At 38.2% G+C, this 19,602-nt stretch overlaps 1 protein-coding gene and 1 long non-coding RNA gene across 2 annotated transcripts in view; one reads left to right on the top strand and one right to left on the bottom strand.

The window, feature by feature from the left end:
- Window positions 1-19,602, bottom strand: part of pcdh1b (protocadherin 1b) — a 305,780-nt gene that overhangs the window by 153,846 nt on the left and 132,332 nt on the right.
- Window positions 4,075-10,209, top strand: LOC147834008 (uncharacterized). Its single transcript, XR_015507821.1, has 3 exons — window positions 4,075-8,475; window positions 8,651-8,919; window positions 9,297-10,209. It is a non-coding gene; the product is annotated as an uncharacterized LOC147834008 (long non-coding RNA).

The raw sequence follows: 19,602 nt of genomic DNA, 5'->3' as shown, positions 1-19,602 counted from the left end.
AGCTTGGTGTGTTCAAGTCATGTCAAATAAATTGTATTGATTCGTTGAATGCATTTGAATGCCAACACAAAAACTCATTTTTATGAGTGGAAAACTTGGTAGGCATGTTAGTTAGAAGCATGGCAGATTCACTGATCTATAATAGAGAATTATTACTTATCTCGAATTATATATAGATCAGTGGGAAGAATTTATGGATGCAAAATCTACTTGTGTGGGATGTCAGTGTCAAAACACAACTGATGCAAATTCTTTGTTTTTCGGTTTTCTATAAGCAGACTCCACTGTATATATTTGTAATTTATCAAATGTTGGAACGACATCTTGTGTTGACGAAAGTGATTTGAACACACCTGATGTTGTTAATTAAGACTTTATCACGTCATAATAAATTACAGTTTATTACGTCAGCTCTTAAGTAGGAACATTACAGCATTAGTCCTTGCACTATGATGAGTTGACCAACAGAATGAACTTAAAGGTTGACCCATTGACCCAAAAAAGAAAGAAAAAACAAAAACAAGCTCATAATTTACTAACCCTCCAATTGTTTGAGGTTTTGTTAAACTGAAATAAAATATTCTGAACAATGTTGAAAAACCGGTAGGCCTTGACTTGCATAGTATTTTGTTTGTTTGTTGTGGATGTGGACGGCCACCGGTGTGCACTATTTTTCTAAATAACTCCTATTGTGTTTTCTTAAAAAAAATAAAAAATCGAAAATTCTAAAGGTTTGGAACCACTTGAGAGCGAGTAAATAGTGATGATTTTTGGATGAACTATGCCTTTAAACATTGAAGCAGTTCAGGGCTCGTTGGTTTGAATAGAATCACACAAAGCTTTCATGTCAGGAATTTCGCTACAGGACAGCTGAGCGGATTCAATGAGGCAATAGGTTTCAGACAGTTCTGTGAAATGTTGTGTGTGTTTGTTCTGCCGAAGATGCCTGTAAATCAGTGGAACGACTTCATGGGCATTACAAAGCACATTGGCAGGTCTTCAGCATCCACTTGTTATGGGAACCCTGCCATTGCTGGGACATTGGAGGGTTGTTGCGATATTCAAATCGGAATAAAAATATCACAGAGAAAGCAGACAGGGTATAGATTTAATTTACGGTAATTTCAATATATCACTGCCTGTCTACCCATAACCCTGTGCGATTTTACTTATCCCTTCAAATGTGCTGATATCAAACAAATGAAGAGAAAGATGAAAGGTGTTTGAAGGAAGGAGGATATGAAAGGCAGATGAGACGATGTGTACGTGTGAAGAAGATGCAAGCACATGTCCGTACGCCTCGTGTTCCCCTCTACTTCACTTTTCATTATTTTATGCTTGCTGCGTATTTTTAAAGGTGCTCTCCTTCTTTGTCACTTTCTTGCCGGCGCCTCATTTTTTTTTCTCTCTTTGTGGCCTCGGCAGGAAGGATGATGGCCGACTACTCTGTAGCCGCCTGCAGCGCTGGTCTTTATCACACTGTACGTGCTAAATATAGCCCACTACGTGTGTGCGTGCGGGACGGAGGGGAGCGAGGGTCCTCGAATGATTGAGTGTGTGCATGTGTGTTTGCATCAAGGAGGGTTATAAAACATGTGGAAAGCAAACGGTTAGCATTAGCATTCGTCTCACAGTCTTGCGCGGGACCCTCAACAGAACTTTGGAGCTTAGGAAAACAAAAGTTTTTGGTGTACGCAGCTACTTTCAAAATAACTGTTTGTTTGAGAAAGCCTCATTCTGTTACTCTTTTGTAACAGAATGAGGCTAATTAGTCAACGCTAAACAAGCAGTGTTTGTGCAAGCACGATTTATTTTGAGAAACAAAAGTTATTTTATACATTTTGAGCACATGTGCACTTGCTTCAGCTCTCTTTGTACTCTAAAGTTTACTTCGGTTTTTAGACATATGCGAGAATGCATGTGCAGCGTTAGCACAGTGCAAATTTGGAATACTCATAAAGATTATTTTTTCTAATCTATGATTTAGCACACAAGAACCTTAGGGAATACATGAGTGTTAGCATCAATGAGAGTTATAGTGCCTGGAGAAAGCTAACATGTATCATTTGAGTTTATTTTAAAGTCAGTTGCGCGGCTAGCACAGAACTGCACTGCAATTTAAAATCTGTAAAATCTTAAAGTTTTAAAGTTCAAACTACTTTTAAATAACTGTTTAGTTCGATGTGATACAGCACATTAAGTAAGTTTATTCATAAACTAATTTTGAGAGCATCACATGTTTATGATTGACCACAGTTGGTCCTGCATTAGATAACACATGACTCACCAATCAGATGATTCCTAACTCCCTATAAATAACCAGAGTTTCTTACCGCAGTATCTTTGTCTTGAAGAATCCCCCCTCCTACCCTTATCCTCCCTCCTTTTTACCTCCTTTGTAATTAGCACTGTAGCCTCACAACAAGAATGTTACTGGGTTAAAGACCTTACTGGACCAGTCAACATTTCTGTGCGGAGTTTGCATGTTCTCCCTGTGCTCGCATGGGTTTCTCCCACAGTCCAAAAACACACAATAAAAGTAAACTGACCATACCAAATTCGCACCAAAGATGAGCTCTTAGCAAGCAGTATATCTCTATAGCTATACTTATAATCTGTCATTAGCCATTAACAAGTCGGGGGAGTTCATTGAGATCTACCTGAGCTCAAACTCCCTCTCATCCTGCTAACAGAAGGGAGCCCAGGGTTGGAGAATCTTATAAGATCAAGGCATGCCAAACATACTTTATCATTAATCATCAGCTAAGTGTGAACTCTTGAAATTCATGTTCTAACCTTGATTTTGAAGTATGTAATTAAACATACCACAAACCTAGTATTTTCAGAACATACCTACTTTATAATCACAGCACCTTAACTTGTTTCCAGCCATTAGTTTGTTCACAAGTTGGACATTGATGATTATGTTGTAAAAAAAAAAAGGTGCATATCGATTTGATGTCAAACTTTGACATCAATTTGATGTATACACTTTGATGCCTTTGTTACCACCAAAATAAATACATAAAAGTAATTAAAACTTAACGAATGTTTTATTTACCTAAAAATTCCACATTTAAACTGGATTTCGTATCCCTACAATGCATGTAAACTACAAAACGACATCAAATTCACATCAAACAATGGTATCAAAAAATACATCAAAACAATACAGAACTGCCCTGTATTTATTTTTTTTGGAAGCAAATGTTATATTAGCCAATTTAATGTTGTTTTGACATTAACTTAGTCAATTGACTACAAAACGATTTACGTTTTTGATGTCAATTTGACATTACAGTGGATGCACACTGTACTTGACTGTCATATGCTTTAGCCGTTTTGAAATAGCTAAATAAATAGTGAAGAAAACAAGCTACCGCATACGTGAAAAAGAGCTTTTCTACTGTTAATGTGTCCAACGTCTGTGGCAATCAAGTACTCCAAAAAGCTATGCAATCTGTGGACGTACACAAGCAAAAACAAACTATACATTGTCCTTCACAAGACAAGGCTCTAACCAACTTTAACATCCACACAGAAAACTATAAAACTTATTTAAACTCCAACGACAGCCATATCTTATCTCAGTCATCAAAACAACGCGAAGAGACAGAATGCGTAATATCTCCCTCTGTTGGTCAACTCATTTATTCTCCCTCCACAAATGCAAAATCTTGCAGTCTGTTTGTGAAACTCGGCAGACCAGAGCTGGGAATATCTGATCTTAAAGACCCAGTTACTTTGCATTCATATCTGATGTGGGCTTCGGTGGAGACTCTAAGTCTCCCTCTCTCCCTCTTGCTGTCTCTTACTGTGCACTTGCATGCAGAATGATGAATCTGTACACATGGTGCTGGTGTCAGAGAGAGTGGGGAACAGATGGTGCTCTACGCTCAGAGGAGAGGTTACGGACGCCAATAGGCAGGCGAATGCAGCCCAACACAATTACAGGCATCCACTCGCTTCCTCCAGCTGAAATATGAATATGGCACTGTTCTTCTGGATAGGCAAATGAGAATGACTGTGAGGTCATGGCGAGTTACTACTGACATCTTGATTTTTTTTTTTTTATGCTTACAAAACACACGGCAGGCATCACCTTCCATAATGACTGTTTATGTGTTAAGTAGACAGAATGCAAACTATGTTGTTTTGCATTTCAAAATGGCCACAAGGAGATGCAAAGAAGCGATAGATATAGTAAGCTCAAAGAGTTCTTCAGAAATTAAAAGTGGTAAATAGTAAAATGAGTCTATAGCCTCAGGTGTGTTTATACTAAAATACTGAAAACATGAGTTAAAAAAAAATAAAGTTTTCCTAACAGTCAAAAAGACTGTTGCATAATATTCAATGGCTCATTTTTGGAATACTGTACTCGTCATAACATGTCTAGTGGAGCCAAGGGTTTTTGTGACGAGAGTGAGGGCGACATTGGCAGGAACTCAGAGAGACATGCTACTGTTAAAAGAAACCAAAGCCAAAAAGTCATAGGCTGGTTTTCCATGCCCATTTTTAAAGCTAATTTTGAAATATTGCTTTAAAAATGCTGCACTGAAACAAGATTAAATATAAATAATGATAAAAATGGCATTGACTCCCTTATGACATGTCTAATCAAGGTTAAGACCTGGCTGTCGTCAAATTTTTCAAATTTCAATGAGGAGAAAACTGAGCTGGTCTGGTTTGGGGATCCTACCCCTCTAAAATTATGAGGTTTTGTTGAGCTATCAAAAACCTGTTGTTAGAAACCTAGGGTTTCAGTCCGATAGTGATCTGAAATTTAACAAACAATAAAATCAGGAGTTAAATCCAGTTTTTTCCATTTACGACTTGTGGCAAAAGTAAAGTCATTTCTCATTTTATAAATGACCTTGAGAAGGTGATCCATGCTTCTGTTTTGGAAAGGCCTGACTATTGCAACTATTTGCATGTGGGTTTTAGTCAAAATGCCCTGAATAGATTGTGATTAGTCCAAAATGTGGCTGCAAGACTTCTGACAGGGACTCGCAAGTATGAGCACATATCCCCAGTTCTTTCCTCTCTAGGCCAGCTGCCTGTAAGGTCACGGATTGATTTTAATTGATTATTGATTATTAGGTCACTACCACTACCACTGGTTGTGTGTGAAAATCCCAGTAGATCAGCAGTTTCTGAAATACTCGGACCAGCAGTCTGGCACTAACAACCATGTTCAAAGTCACTTAAATCACCTTCCTTCCTCATTCTGATGCTCGGTTTGAACTGCAGCAGATTGTCTAACCATGCCTACATGCCTAAATGCATTGAGTTACTGCCATGTGATTGGCCGATTAGAAGTTTGCTTTAACGAGCAGTTGAACAGGTGTACCAGTGAGTGTATGAGTATATATAGCACAAGCACAAACACAGCTATCTTAGTCCCCACAACATCACGAATACAAGGTACATGCACACACACACACACACGCACACATGACATGAACGCATAAACAAATAAATGTTAGAATGAATTAATTGAATGAATGAATGCATAACTTTTAAAATGTAATGCAGTTAATGCCAAACATACAGTGATAGCTTCTAAATAAAGCAATGGGATGGGAACCCGTCTGTGTGATGACACATGCAATGATCCCAAAAAGAATTTAGAGCAAAAAAAGCAAAACATAACCCCAAAAGAATGCGGCATACGTGAGATTCTGTTTGGAATGCGTGAACTCTGATGTTGGACAGCCACAGGGTACAAAAAGTCTAGTGAAAACACAACCTTCAGCATGCAACACAGCTTCCTAAGATACTGAAACCAGGAGACACTAGAGAATTCGACAGAAAACAGGAGACAACAAACAAACAGTATGAAAGCTGCTTATCATCTCTATATAGTGTTTGTTCACCAGGGCCACCGCTGCAACTCCACATGAACACACTCGCACTCGCTAATGCACAAAAATAAACAGTCTCATGAAAAAAACACACACCGTTCAAAAGCATTCATCAGCAGTGGCACCAAACTAAAACCTTATCTCAGAATGTAAACCCAGTGGCCCGCACGCTCACACACGCACACACACATACTGTACAACTAGATATCTGTCATTCCTCTGCAGCCATCTTTGACCGCTATCTCAGATCAACATTTAGATACAGTTTCAGTGGCATAATGCTTTCAACTGAACATCATGTCAACACATATATAACTATCAAAACAATATGATTTGAGATTAAAGCGTAATTGATTTTTCCACTCAAGAAGAAATCTTTAGGCATCCATGGACGCGTAACCTGCAAAACCTTGTGTATGTTTCACTTATCAGTGGAAGATTATGCAATCTGTGCACATTATGACAAACCGCCGAGAAATGAAGTTTGAGTTTGTTTGCCGCACTTTCTCTTTCTCTCTCTGATGTCACCTTTGTGGCTAGCGAGCAAAGGTAAAAGCAGATCTGTGAGGCGGCAACGAAATAAGAAATAAAAGGGAGAGAAAAAGAGAGAGAGAGAGAGGCAGAGAGAAAGAGCGAGGGACTTCTTTGTGTTCTTAGACAAGCATCTGATTTGAACCCACAGTTCAAGACCTCTTCCCAGAATACAAAGCGCTCTTTTATGCACCTCAGACAAAGCGGCGGTCTCTTCCATGTGCACACAAAGCCTCCTCCACTCACTTTGTACACCTTTTGTTTGTTTTAAGTGCCATATTTTCCAATGCTAGCACGTTGGTATGATATAGTGATGTTCGCTGTGCCCACGTCTGCTTTCAATGAGGTCCTGCATTGTTTTACTCAAAGGAATTACACATTGAAGCGACTTGCTAGTCATGTAAGGTGACATGGTTAGGACTGTCTGTGTGTGTGTGTGTGTGTGTGTGTGTGTGTGTGTGTGTGTGTGTGTGTGTGTGTGTGTGTGTGTGTGTGTGTGTGTGTCTTTAAAAGCAATGACACATAAATGGAAGGCCTTTCAAATATTTCTGAAATGATTACAGGATGCATCATATCAACCATCTGTGACTGAACTAAACTGTAACAACAGAACTGAAGCAGTTTTTATTGACTACTGTAGAACCTCATCTATGTTAAGATGCTTTAACAAAATCTACATTGTAAAAAGCGCTAAAGAAATAAAAGATGAACTGAACTGGATTGAATTAATAGAGAGAGCTGTGAGAAGGACCATATCACGAGTAAGCAAGAAAAACACCCTGCTACTGTAAACTGAACAATCAAAAGATATCGACCCGCTCTTGCTAATCAAGCTAGTTTCCACAGAAAACAGAATGTGTGTGTGTGTGAGCACAGATTAGGATGTGTATTTAGCCTCTACTTCCTGATTAGCCACATTTGCTCATTTCCCGAAATGCCTTGAAATTAATGAACAAACAAGTGACCAGCGAAACCTCAACGATAATTACCACAATTATGAAGCGACTCCCAACAGCTCTCATATGCCAGAGTCTTACAGTCGCGCAAATTATGAGCTGTGTGATTTATTGGCTGGTGTCTCCAAAGCCTCCAGTGGCTTTACTGGAAGTGATGTTATTGGTTTCATATTTTGAAGAGGGTCTAATTTGCTAAAGGGGAATTATGGAACACGTTTCAGAGCATTTGGTTAGAAAACAAGATGCCGTCATTTGAAGTACAGATGGTAAAGCCTCTTGCCAGCATTCAAACTTCCTCCTGGAGTCTGGCGAGGCCAGAACTTGAAAAAGTTACAGGGTCAGCTCATCCGGGAGGAAGGATATTTTTGATCGTAGTGATTGACAGGCTGATATAATGCAGCATGTCTCTGAATACAAAGTATAAGCCAAAGATTAAGAATAGTTTTAAATGACGAAAATGCTGGGATAAACCAGACCATCATTGCATGCATTATGGTTTAGAAATAGTGATATTTGTAACAAAATACATTGTGCTACACAGGGTTCATACACATTTTTACTACTAAAATTTAATGACTTTTCCATGACTTGTTTCATGTTTCATGTAATGTCTGTGTATGAATGGTAAATAATAAGAAAAACAATGCAGCTTTATTACAGCATATCATATAACATCCGACAGTCTATTTAGTTTGAATTAATATTTATATCCATGTCAAATTTATTTAGATAACACTCACACAGCACTGATAATGAGAGAGCACGTGTTTTGCCAGGGACAGTAAAGAAATAAAGACAACTAACCCATATTTAAGTACACAGATACTTGTTAAACTAATTTCCATGACTTTTCCAAAACTTTGTGAGTTTTTTAGGTTTTCCAAGCCTGGAAAATGCCATGTTAAATTCCATAACTTGTCCAGGATTTTCATGACCGTATGAATCCTGACTATAAAGCTAAAAATTTAATGGCAAGGCTAAATGTTCAGCATCATTCCTCCTGTCTTCAGTGTCGCTTGAGCCTTATTAAATCATTGAAATATGCAGATTTGATGTCTAAGAAACATTTATTTTTATCGTTAACTATTGACCTTATTCTTCAATGCGGACGTGCGATTGTTTTTGTGATTGTTTAAGAACTTCCGATTCAGTTGCCTATGAGAGAAATGACTACAACCAATAACTAGGCAGAAAACTGTCAACTTGTCAACTACTTTCACTACAAACAAGTGTTTGCATGATTATACATAAAAAGTAGGGTAATATAATAAGAAAATATCAGTTTGCAACATCAAGCAGCAAAACGAGCAGTTTTTAATGTCTAAAATTGAATGGAAGTGAATTAGACCAGAAGTCTCAAGCCAAAATGATTGAAAATAAATGCACCCATTCGTACGCGGAGAATAAGGTCAATAGCACTGCAAAAATGTCAGTTAAAAAATGTTGGAAGAATTGTTCATGCTTGGGCTAGACAAACTATTCATTTAATTATTTTACTTTCGGCCTAGTCCCTTTATTATTCAGGGGTCGCCGCAGTGGAATGAACTGCCAACTTATCCAGTCTGCATGTCTTTGGACTGTGGACGAAACTGGAGCAACCGGAGGAAACTCACGTAAACATGAGGAGAACATGCAACAGCCGGGGTTCAAATCAGCAATCTTCTTGCTGTGAGGCAATCGTGCAACCCACTGTGCCACCATGCCACCCCTAAACATACTATAATTAATGAAAATAATGTTTGTATTTATATACATATACTAATATTCTTCATTTATTTATTTTCCATTGGTTTTGTCTCTATTTTAGAGGTTGCCACAGCAGAATGAACCGCCAGCTATTGCAGCATATGTTTTACACAGCGGATACCCTTCCAGCAGCAACCCCGTATTGGGAAACACCCATACATACACTATGGCCAATTTAGCTTATTCAATGCACCTTTAGCACGTCTTTGGGCTGTAGGGTAAACCGGAGGACCCGGAAGAAACCCACATGAGCACAGGAGAACATTCAAACTCCACACAGAAATGCCTACTTGCTGTGAGGTGACAGTGATAACCACTGAGCCATCAATTTAAGTAATATTTCGATAAAAAATTAAGTGAATATTAAATATATGTAATGTAAATCTGCTTGATTTTTATATTTACTAGTTATCATTATTAGTCTAATTATTATCAGCACTAATCTGCAGTTACTTCTATCAATATAATCTGCAATTGCTTAACATAAATGTTAATTACTTATTACTGACTCAAAATTTTCTGAGGCCAAACTAGTCCAGTTCATTTTGGAAGGAACACATTGTCCCACTAAAAATAATTTTATTTGGCACAACCTGACAGGAATGTGTCAGCTGAGAACCAATCATCAGGATGCACAAATCGTTAAATAAATGAACTTTAAATGAACGTTTAAATGAATGACCCATTGACGTCACTTATAAGCATTGAAATGCATCAAAACGGCATTCTCATGCACACATACGCATAAACCTTCATTAATACTTGTGAATTCCCACAAGGAGGTGAGGCGCCGCTGAGACCAGCCTAGAAAAACAATTTACAATATATTAATATTATTATCAGTCTTTGTCTCTGTTTTTTTTTTTATGTCGGACGCGCAAACTTTAAGGAATGCTGGTCAGAACAATAGCCACAGCTGGCCAGGACATCGGCCATTGTGCGGTCTGTTTGGGCAATGACACTCTTTTATAGTGTCTGTATGACTTAACAGGAAAAGCATGTGAATACAAACTAGACAGATTGAATTTCCCCTTCCTCGTCTAAACAATGGCACAACCTTCTCATAGCTATCTTAATTAGCGATAGCAATCAGTTAATTGCAAAAGAACCCATGGTATTAGCTTCTGGTGATGACAACTATTTAATTTCAATGCTGTTTATGTTTATTAAAACACAAGCATGTAAACATGGGAGTGTCTCTGATCACATTTAACTGCTTTATTATTATGGCCTGACGTTAGTTTTCTTATTTGTTCGCTTGTTTAAACTGCTCATCCATAAACTGTTACACGTTGTGCAAGCAGTGAAGTTCGCATGAATGTTCCTTATTTGTTACATCCTTTTTTATTTAGGAAGGGTAAGTTTAAAGTTCCTCAGTACACAATGGGGAGGATTTTACCCTATTCAGACTAGTCAGCTAAAGCTTAAATTGCAAACCACTAAAAATGACAACAGGTATAGCCTTTAATGTGAGATTTTGCGATGTTCTCTTTTAACATTTAAATTTCAGTGCTTTTAAAATAATATTCCCAACCCAGGCTTATGAAATATACATGCCTGTGGTAACATTTCAGCAAAAATGTTACTTCTTGCACATTTTGTGGTAGTTTGGAAGTGAAATATCCATGGGGCTAAAAGCATGTAAAATTTTCTCAGATATTGTAAATTTGATGCTTTGTTATGTTGGTTCATGAATATAAAATAGTAGTTCGGAAATCAAACTCCGCTAAAACATTCATCAGGTTGGAAAATAACATACTGCAAAGACTAAACCTTACCCCAAAGCTAACCAACAGTGTTAAGAATCCATTCCTTGTTTAACCATAAAACCACTGATAGCTATGTGATGCAAATACAAATCATGGGCTATGGTTGAAGTTTTTTGAAGTCATAATACAATATATTGTGCAATAAACTGTGTAGAAAATTATCTTCATTATTTCATAATCTGTCATATAATCATAATGTGTAAGAAGTGATCAAATACATTATAGTTTTACAGCATCCAGTATTCATTTCAGCAGAACTCTGAAGTAAACTACATATATTTATGTTGTTGGCTAAAGTGAGTCTGTGCGCTATATTCCAGCAATGCATTAACATTTGTGAGTGTCTGCCAGAATTTATCCTGTTTTGCTCTATCAAAGCTTTGCCAAGTTATTGCTGCTGTTGGAGAGATCTTTGATCTGGAATATGCAAGTAAAAGTCTATACACCTCTGAGGTGCGGATCAATACCCCTCTCTTCCTATTCCATCCTCCCTGCATCCCTTCTTCCCAGACTCTCGTCGTTCATTGAACAGCAAGCTCTTTCATACTGGTTCTGCCCATTAGGATTCAAGTGTGGTGGTGAGGCAAGCTCTCCGACTTAAACAAATGACAGAGTCTCTCCGTCATTTCCATGTCGTACTGTCAGACTCTACTTTTCTGCCATCCGTGGAAGCTGTTATAAATAAAAGGGTTCAGGTCGGCTGAAGAGCAGTCAGCGACTGATTGAACTTGTACAGGAGATTTCTGATGTTTGCTTATGGTTTTGTGCATAAGTTGCAGTGTTTACACACTCTGTGTGCACTGGCTAACACATAAACACACACGAACACACTGAGAGTTCACTCAGCGAACTCCTGCATGCACAGACAGAAACATGCAAATGCACTGTGTCTATGCAAACCAACACATCACATGAGCCTTTGTTTGCAAATGATGTCATAACACACATCCACATAAATACACACACACACACACACACAGATGAAAACATACATCGCTCAGTTTTCACATTGCAAAGAAACAGCTTTAAGAATTTGTGATTGTATTAGGTTTATTATATTGTTGATTTACATGACCCTTAATATGATAATAATTAGGTTGCTTAATGTGTATTTAGGCTGCACGGTGGCACAGTGGGTAGCACGATTGCCTCACAGCAAAAAGGTCGCTGATTCGAGCCTCAGCTGGGTCAGTTGGCGTTTGTGTGGAGTTTGCATGTTCTCCCCGTGTTTGCATGGGTTTCCTCCGGGTGCTCCGGTTTTCTCCACAAGTCCAAAGACATACGCTATAGATGAATTGGGTAGGCTAAACTGTCCATATAAGTGTGAATGAGTGTGTATGGATGTTGTAAAACATATGCTGTATAAGTTGGCGGTTCAGACCACTGTGGCGACCCCAGATTAATAAAGGGACTAAGCTGAAAAGAAAATGAATGAATGAATGAATGAATGGTTATTTACAGGCTGTAATTGTATGTGTTAATAAATGATTACACTTAAGAGAGAGCTAAGCATGTCAGGGATCCTACTTTCAATTGTTCATGTTTAACGTCAGAGACAGGCAATGTCTGTGGCTTGTAAATGTTTACAAAAGGAACATCAACTTCAAACAGAAAACCAGGAACTGGCCACACTAACAATGGATGAGTCGTAGCACTACACATCCTGAGAGGAAGCGGCAAATGTGTGTGTGCGCGCACATGTTTGTGTGCTTACATGTGTTTTTACATGCACATGCATGCATGTTATTGTCGATAAGAGGAAGTTTAGCGAGGTGTGGCTTCTAGCTGAGCTGTGTAGCACTGCTTGACTGAAGATATGGACAAGCTGCATTGTAGTGAACTTCAAAGCCTGCTTTCTCATATCGGACTTGTGCATTAGCGCACGTTCTCAACTGGCCCACAGGGAATCGACTAGTTTTGCATGTGTATCTGAAATGACCGTAACCATGACTAAACGCTAAAGCGTTAAAGTGGCCGTGGTTGCTATCGAACGAGTCCAACATCACATATGGCGTGGTACCCAAGTCTCCCTCCTGGGTTCATTATTTGGCCTAGTTCTCTGTGGTCAGCCCAGATGGAGGGGCCTTTATTTTGGCTCTCTCGCTCGATCGTAGCACACAATAGGTCGACTGGTCACTTTGCTTACTTTCTAAAATGTTCCTTCATAAACAGGAGACTCTGATCAGCCTGTCAGAGACAATAGAAGACAGATAGGCAAGATCATAGCAGCAATCCATTTCTGCCTTATTGAAGTCTGTTTGTAAGTGCGTGTTTGTTTGCATTAGGCCGCTGGCCCATTTTGAGAGCGAGCTCCGCAACGGCAATGTTAATGGTCACACAACATGGCATGCAGAGCGGGCTGGAGTTTAGGGGCCGATGGCTGTGCCATATAAACAAAACTCATCCAAAGAGATAGAGAGAAAAGAGGGAGACTGAGAAAAAGTCAGTGAATGATGAGCGCCAATCAAACCGAAGCACCACAGCTCTATCTCTCCAAGCAAGCGTCACATTTCTGGCACGAAGGCCAGAGGAGCCGGAAACATAAGAGAGACGGGGCAGGGGAAATTGAAGACTTAACGGCAGTGAAAGCCCATTATCATGCTGTGGCAGGGCTGAAAAAAATGGACAAAAATAATAACATAATAAATAAAGACAAACAAATAGGAAGGCAGGAAATGGAAAGCAAGCAGAACTGGCAGGGGCATCTTGGCTTCTCTCTAGAACCCATCTGCATTTCTTTACAATCATAAAACAACTCTAGGGCAGCATTTATCAGACTGATACAGCCTCTGGAAAGAGGGAATTAAAGAGCCAAAATGAGATATGGGGAGATAAAGACACGATGTGCGCAACGGCTGCCATTTGCTGTGAGTTGTCCCCGAGGGGAGCAGGTTGTGATGGAGAGCTACAAATTTACGCTCGGAATGTTTTTCGAGTAAGTAAAACAACAGCCGTGCCTTGCACGAGACAGGTTCAACCAGCCGTTCTGTTCACGACGCATGCTGGGAGTGAAGTCGAATGGGGATGATTCAGGCTCTGGACCCGTGCCAGTGTCGATATCATGGCTGTTTCCTGCGGCGCGGGCTCTGGGTGACCCCTGTGGCGGGCGTGTTAGAACATGCATGGAGACGGTTTGAGAGGTTAGAGTCAGAGAAGAATGATATTGTCAACACAAGTTGTCATGGCTTTTGAAAGCCAATAGCAAGAAAGAAAACATTCAGTTAATGAGCTATGGGTGCGTCTGTGTATGTTGCACCGGTGTCTTGCATACCATCTTTCATTCCTAAAGTCATACAAATCAATCATTCAAAACCTGGTTTGCAGGCCATTCAGAACTAAAGAAGGTTCTTTAAATTATTAGCGCTGTTGTACTAACCAATGGCAGTATTTTTGATTATTTTAAAACATGTAAAGTGATACAAGATGATAAAAAAAAAAAACTAATTGTGAAATATCCAATATGCAAGGCAGAGCAGTGGGTAACGCTGTCACGTCACAGCCATAAGGTCGCTGGTTCGAGCCCCGGCTGGGTCAGTTGGCATTTCTGTGTGGAGTTTGCATGTTCTCCCTATGTTCGCATGGTTTTCCTCCAGGTGCTCTGGCTTCCCCCACAGTCCAAAGACATGTGCTTTAGGTGAATTGGGTATATAAAATTGTCCATAGTGTACTGTATCTGTGTGAATGGGAGTGTATGGGTGTTTCCCAGTACTGGGTTATGGTTGGAAAATGCATAAGCTGCTGCATAAAAACATGTGCTGAATAAGTTGGCAGTTTGCTCCACTGTGGCGACCCCAGATTAATAACGGGACTAAACCAAAAAGAAAATGAATGAATAAATGAATGAATCCCATATGCAGTCAAAAAATTCCAACTAAATGTGAAAAAGTATATATCTACTTTATATATATATATACTATATTTATATATATACTTATATATATATATATATATATATATATATATATATATATATATATATATATATATATATATATATATATATATATATATATATATATATACACAAACAAAAACTTATTGAAAATTTTCCAATAAGTAAAAAAAAAATCTAAATGTGAGGAAATTGCATATTTTTAAAATAGAGAAGAAAAGAAGGATAGTAAAAACCCAAAATCTTGAAGAATCTTTGATTCAACATAATTAACAAAAAACTATTAACAAAAAATATATAGTATGCCTTAAAATAACTGAATAAAAGTAATAATTAAGAGACATAAAGACAGAATACCATCTTTCAATCCAAAATGCAGGCAAATCAATCATTCAAAACCTGGTTTGCAGGCCATTCAGGACTAAACTAAGAATGTCCTTTAAAAGATTAACATTGTTCTATTAACCATGGGCAGTGATTTTAATCAGTTTGTGACCTTAATGCATCATTCATCATTTAAACAATACATTTTGAATGATGCAATAAGGTCACAAACAGAAACGTATTGCGACATCCAAAATTAAGTTAAAAAAAATTCAAATAAAGGTGAAAAAATACTTTTGAGGTTGAGATGAAAAAAAAAATCGTTATTAAAAACCTAAATCTTGAAGATTGAAGAATTTTTAATCAATATTATTATTTAATAACAAATAATAAATATGCCTTAAAATGACTGATTAAAAGACAGGCAGACAAACATATACACATTATATGGGCTGAATTTAAACTAATTAAATTTAGTAATGTTCAAAAATTGAGTAAACCCAATGAATCTTTTTTTTTTTTTTTTCAGTGTAGACAGTTGAGCAGACAGGTGAACACACAGACAGACAGATTAATATATATTTAATTGGCAAATCCTTAACGGTATCTTCATGTCATTCCAGTTCATTCTTGTGAATTGAAAAGGAGCAAGTTCTTCGATTCAGAATTCTGCTCAACCCAAAAGTTCAAACAAACATCAAAACAAGCCACCAAGCAGAATGGAAAGTGTGGGAGTGTCTTGTTTCTCTCCAAGGCTCCTGTCAGCCTGTGGAAGAGAGTGGAGTGTTGACAAGCGCAACCCCTGTCTTTGTCCCTGTTTGTTTGTGTGTAAACAGCGGCAAGGGCAGAGACACCAAAACACCAGGAACTCCAAACAAATGACCCAAATGAAGAGCTCACTTGCCGGCATTAAAGGGACAGAGTTCACTACGCATCTGTCCACTAACAAGCACCCTGCCGAAGAGCCTTTTGTGCTCCTTTTGCGACCTCACTGGCCTGAGAATGAAGACAGAAGACTGACCCAGGGTCACTCACAATCACACTCTCAGCCACTGCCAGACAACCGTTAAGCTAGACGCAACCATTTGTTTGTTTCAGACTTAATCAAACAGCCAAGACACTGCAATCTCTTTAAGATGCTTTCAGAAGCATTGGCAAACTTTGGCTACCACTGAATTACGATACCCAGGGGCTCCTCCATATCAAAGAAGCAATTTAAGAGTGCATTTATCCACACAAACCCCTTACAGTTCTATTTCTCAAGGCAGCTTCTCTGTCTGAGCAGGATAAGTGACGTCTGCAAAAAGTCAAACTTTTCAGTTGTGTTTAATGCATGTTGATAATCCCTCTGTGGCCATTTTGGCACAAAGCGCTCTGCATTTTCCATATCTGACGACCAAAAGAAAAGAGAGAAGGAAGTAAACATCACTTATTCAAAGCGGATCAATCGTTTACCTTGTCATTATTATTCAGTTTGCATATTGAATGTGTTTACATGAGAATAACAGAGTTGCGGAGACGAAAACAATTCCCTTGTCAGCTTGAATATTTTCCCGTTCAAGTCTGGCCTTCGCTAAACGGCCCGCTCAATCTCAATACATCTCCTAAATGTGGCGTGACAATTTGGGCATAATTACGTGGCTAATACGTTATTAACAGAGACGTGGTAATGTCTTTGGATGCCGTGAGGTGTTATCTCCAATTACCTTCATTTGGGCTTTGTAAAACGATCAGGTAAAGTGTGAAATAAGAGAGTCAGATAAGAAGAAGGGTTTGCAGGTGGAAATGTAAATATGCGTTCGATCGAGGTCCTAATGTCGAGGATATTTCATTAAGCTTGTCCCGCTGTCTGCTCTGATAGCTGGGATTGGATGAAAAAGGGAGGGTGGAGAGGAGGATTGAATGAGTGGAGAGTCAAGAAAATAAGCTCATTCTGAAAATGTAGTCCTACATACATTTCTGAAGATCGCACATTATGTAGCCAGAAGTACGTATGACTGCATTTCGTCCTTAAAATGAACACTACTGGGTGGTATTATGCTGTTCCTTTTCACGCTAAAAGCTGAGCGATTACCTCTGAATGGACGGCTTTTCTGCTGTTACCAGTTTGTCTAGTGGCTCGCAGCACACATCAATGAACTTGAGAGACAGAGAGGAGTTCACTGCAACGACAGGGTTCAAGTTAGGCAAAGAATGGTTCAAGAAAGCAGATAAGTCAAAAGCAAAAGCCAAAAAATTTAATAAACAGGTAAATAACAGGGTGAGAATGTGATAAAATCTGAAAATTTTGTAAAACATATCAGGGAGCTTTTCTTTTTCTGGATTGCTTTTGAAAAAACTGTCAATTTGGTTTAGGAAAGGGGGTGATTGGGTCAATCTGTGTTTTAGAAAACACTATTGCTTGGGTTTAGGAAAGGGGGTGGGGGAGGAGATCTGTTGGTTGTTTAATCAGTCAATCAGTCGACAGCAGCCTCTGGTGAATTTATGCAAGAAGAGCAGGTGCAAATGGCACTCGCGAGAGAAATTTGATATCTCCAAAAGAGTACACAGCGGCCTCTGGTGCATTCGTGAAAACAAAATCATAGTTCCTGGGACATATTTGGTGCTCTCCAGAAATGTATATAGGACTATGTTTTTAGAATAAGCCTGGATTGGAAAATACCTGGATTGGAAAGGTACTCAAATGATCTCTTAAAAACTAAAAATTGTTTTGTAATTTTAATAAACAGCAAAGAATAAAAAAATCAAGATGATGCAATGAAATAGGGCTGCACAATACTGGAAGATATGCAATTTGTGATTTTGTTGTTGAGTGTTGCAATGATTTTTGATAACAACTAGGGCCAGACAGAATCTGCAGACACTTACTGCTATTTCTGCAGAAAATCTTGTAAAAAAATCTGGCTAAAAACATTATATATAAAGAAAAAAACAACAACATCTTTTTAACTCAAATGTTTCCAATGCAAATCCAATTAGATCCAGTTATTTGGTAAACAAAGCATCTCTTATATAAGATTACTTTACAAACTGTATTGTAAATAAATCATATGAACATTTTCATATCAGTCAATAATATTACTGAAATTAATTTAAAACTGAATAAATATAAATTTACAAACATTTACACAAGTAAATAAATAGACTCAACAATTGGCTAAAAATCTGCGGATTTCTGTGCGCACTGATTCCATGTGGGCCTAGAAATAACTTGCAAAATGCTATTGCATCAGAAATGATAAAAATGCATATTTATTTTATGATCAATATCAAACTAGACAGATAATAGATTTTTTTTTCTGAGCTAAGTAAATAAAAAGTGATTTTAAAACACCCCAAACAACAGATAACCTCAGTCGCAAATTCCGATTAGAATTAGCTATTGTCATTTTCCTCTCTTGCCTTCCAGTAATAGTATTTATTTTCAGCTCTAGGTTCAGCTATACTGGAAAGGTAGAAATTAAGATAATAAAGGCCCCATCTGATTGGCCAGATTTAGATAAGCAACCTATGCATCTAGCACACAAAAGTTTAGCACATAAAACTCGTTTCATTTATTGCACTTCCCTGCAAACTTCCCTGAATACTGTATATACTATTTTCTTGATGGTGTAAAAACTTGATATATTGTGCAGCCCTAATAGAGAACTTGTCCATTTTAATCCTGAATTGTCCATATATTCACTAAAGCAAATGTACTGCAATGCAATGTTATAATCACACCAAAAATCCATTACTTAAGTGCAAAATGTGATTTGGTCCTAACATATGTAAACACTATTTGATAGTGTCCACAAAAAGCAGAACAGAAAAATACATCCTTGTTTAGTGTCTGTGCTTCTTTCTTTCCTAAACTGTGTGATAAAAATGTGTTTTTAAGAAAACCAAAGTTAGATCTATTTTAATCCTCTCATCAATGTGCTCATAAATGCTGCCAACTACAAATTTTTCAGTCTTCATTAGTTTGCTGTTCCTGTTCCGCCTGTGTTTCTTTTCTGACCGTGGCAGTGTTTTCCTCAGTCTCAAGTGGACACATTACCATATCAACCTTGTATTAGCATCCATTCAAATGCATGTTGTGCTCACATTTTGCTAGGACTTTTATGGCTGTTCTACTACATGCATGTTTACACTACAAAAGCAGTCCAAACAAATGGTTTTCAATCTCAGGCTCCAAGGGGGGTAGGGAAGGATGGGCCTGGCACACCCAATCAGAAACTTGGCCCACCCTGATCCAGATAACAACACAGAAAAGTTTTTGATGTGATTTATAACTGAGAAAGCATCATGAAACTTGACCAAGGTCTTTAAAACATGGTTTGAGCTAGCCAAGCCCATTTACAATCTTCATTAAAGTCTTGTGATTTAAACCATTTTGATCCACCCAATTAGAATTAGATGAAAGAGACTTTAATTTGTTATAGTGCCTGGATTTCTGTTCGCAACACCCAAAGCACCCAGTGAAGCATCCTAGCTCTCCGTTAGCAAACACGGTTTTCTTTTACATCATTTCAAGCAGT

Source organism: Danio rerio, chromosome 14 (genome assembly GCF_052040795.2).
Source record: "Danio rerio strain M-AB ecotype USA chromosome 14, GRCz13ab, whole genome shotgun sequence".
NCBI lineage: Eukaryota > Metazoa > Chordata > Actinopteri > Cypriniformes > Danionidae > Danio > Danio rerio.
Note: the sequence above shows the minus strand (reverse complement) of the source record. Positions and strands in the feature narration are given on the sequence as shown.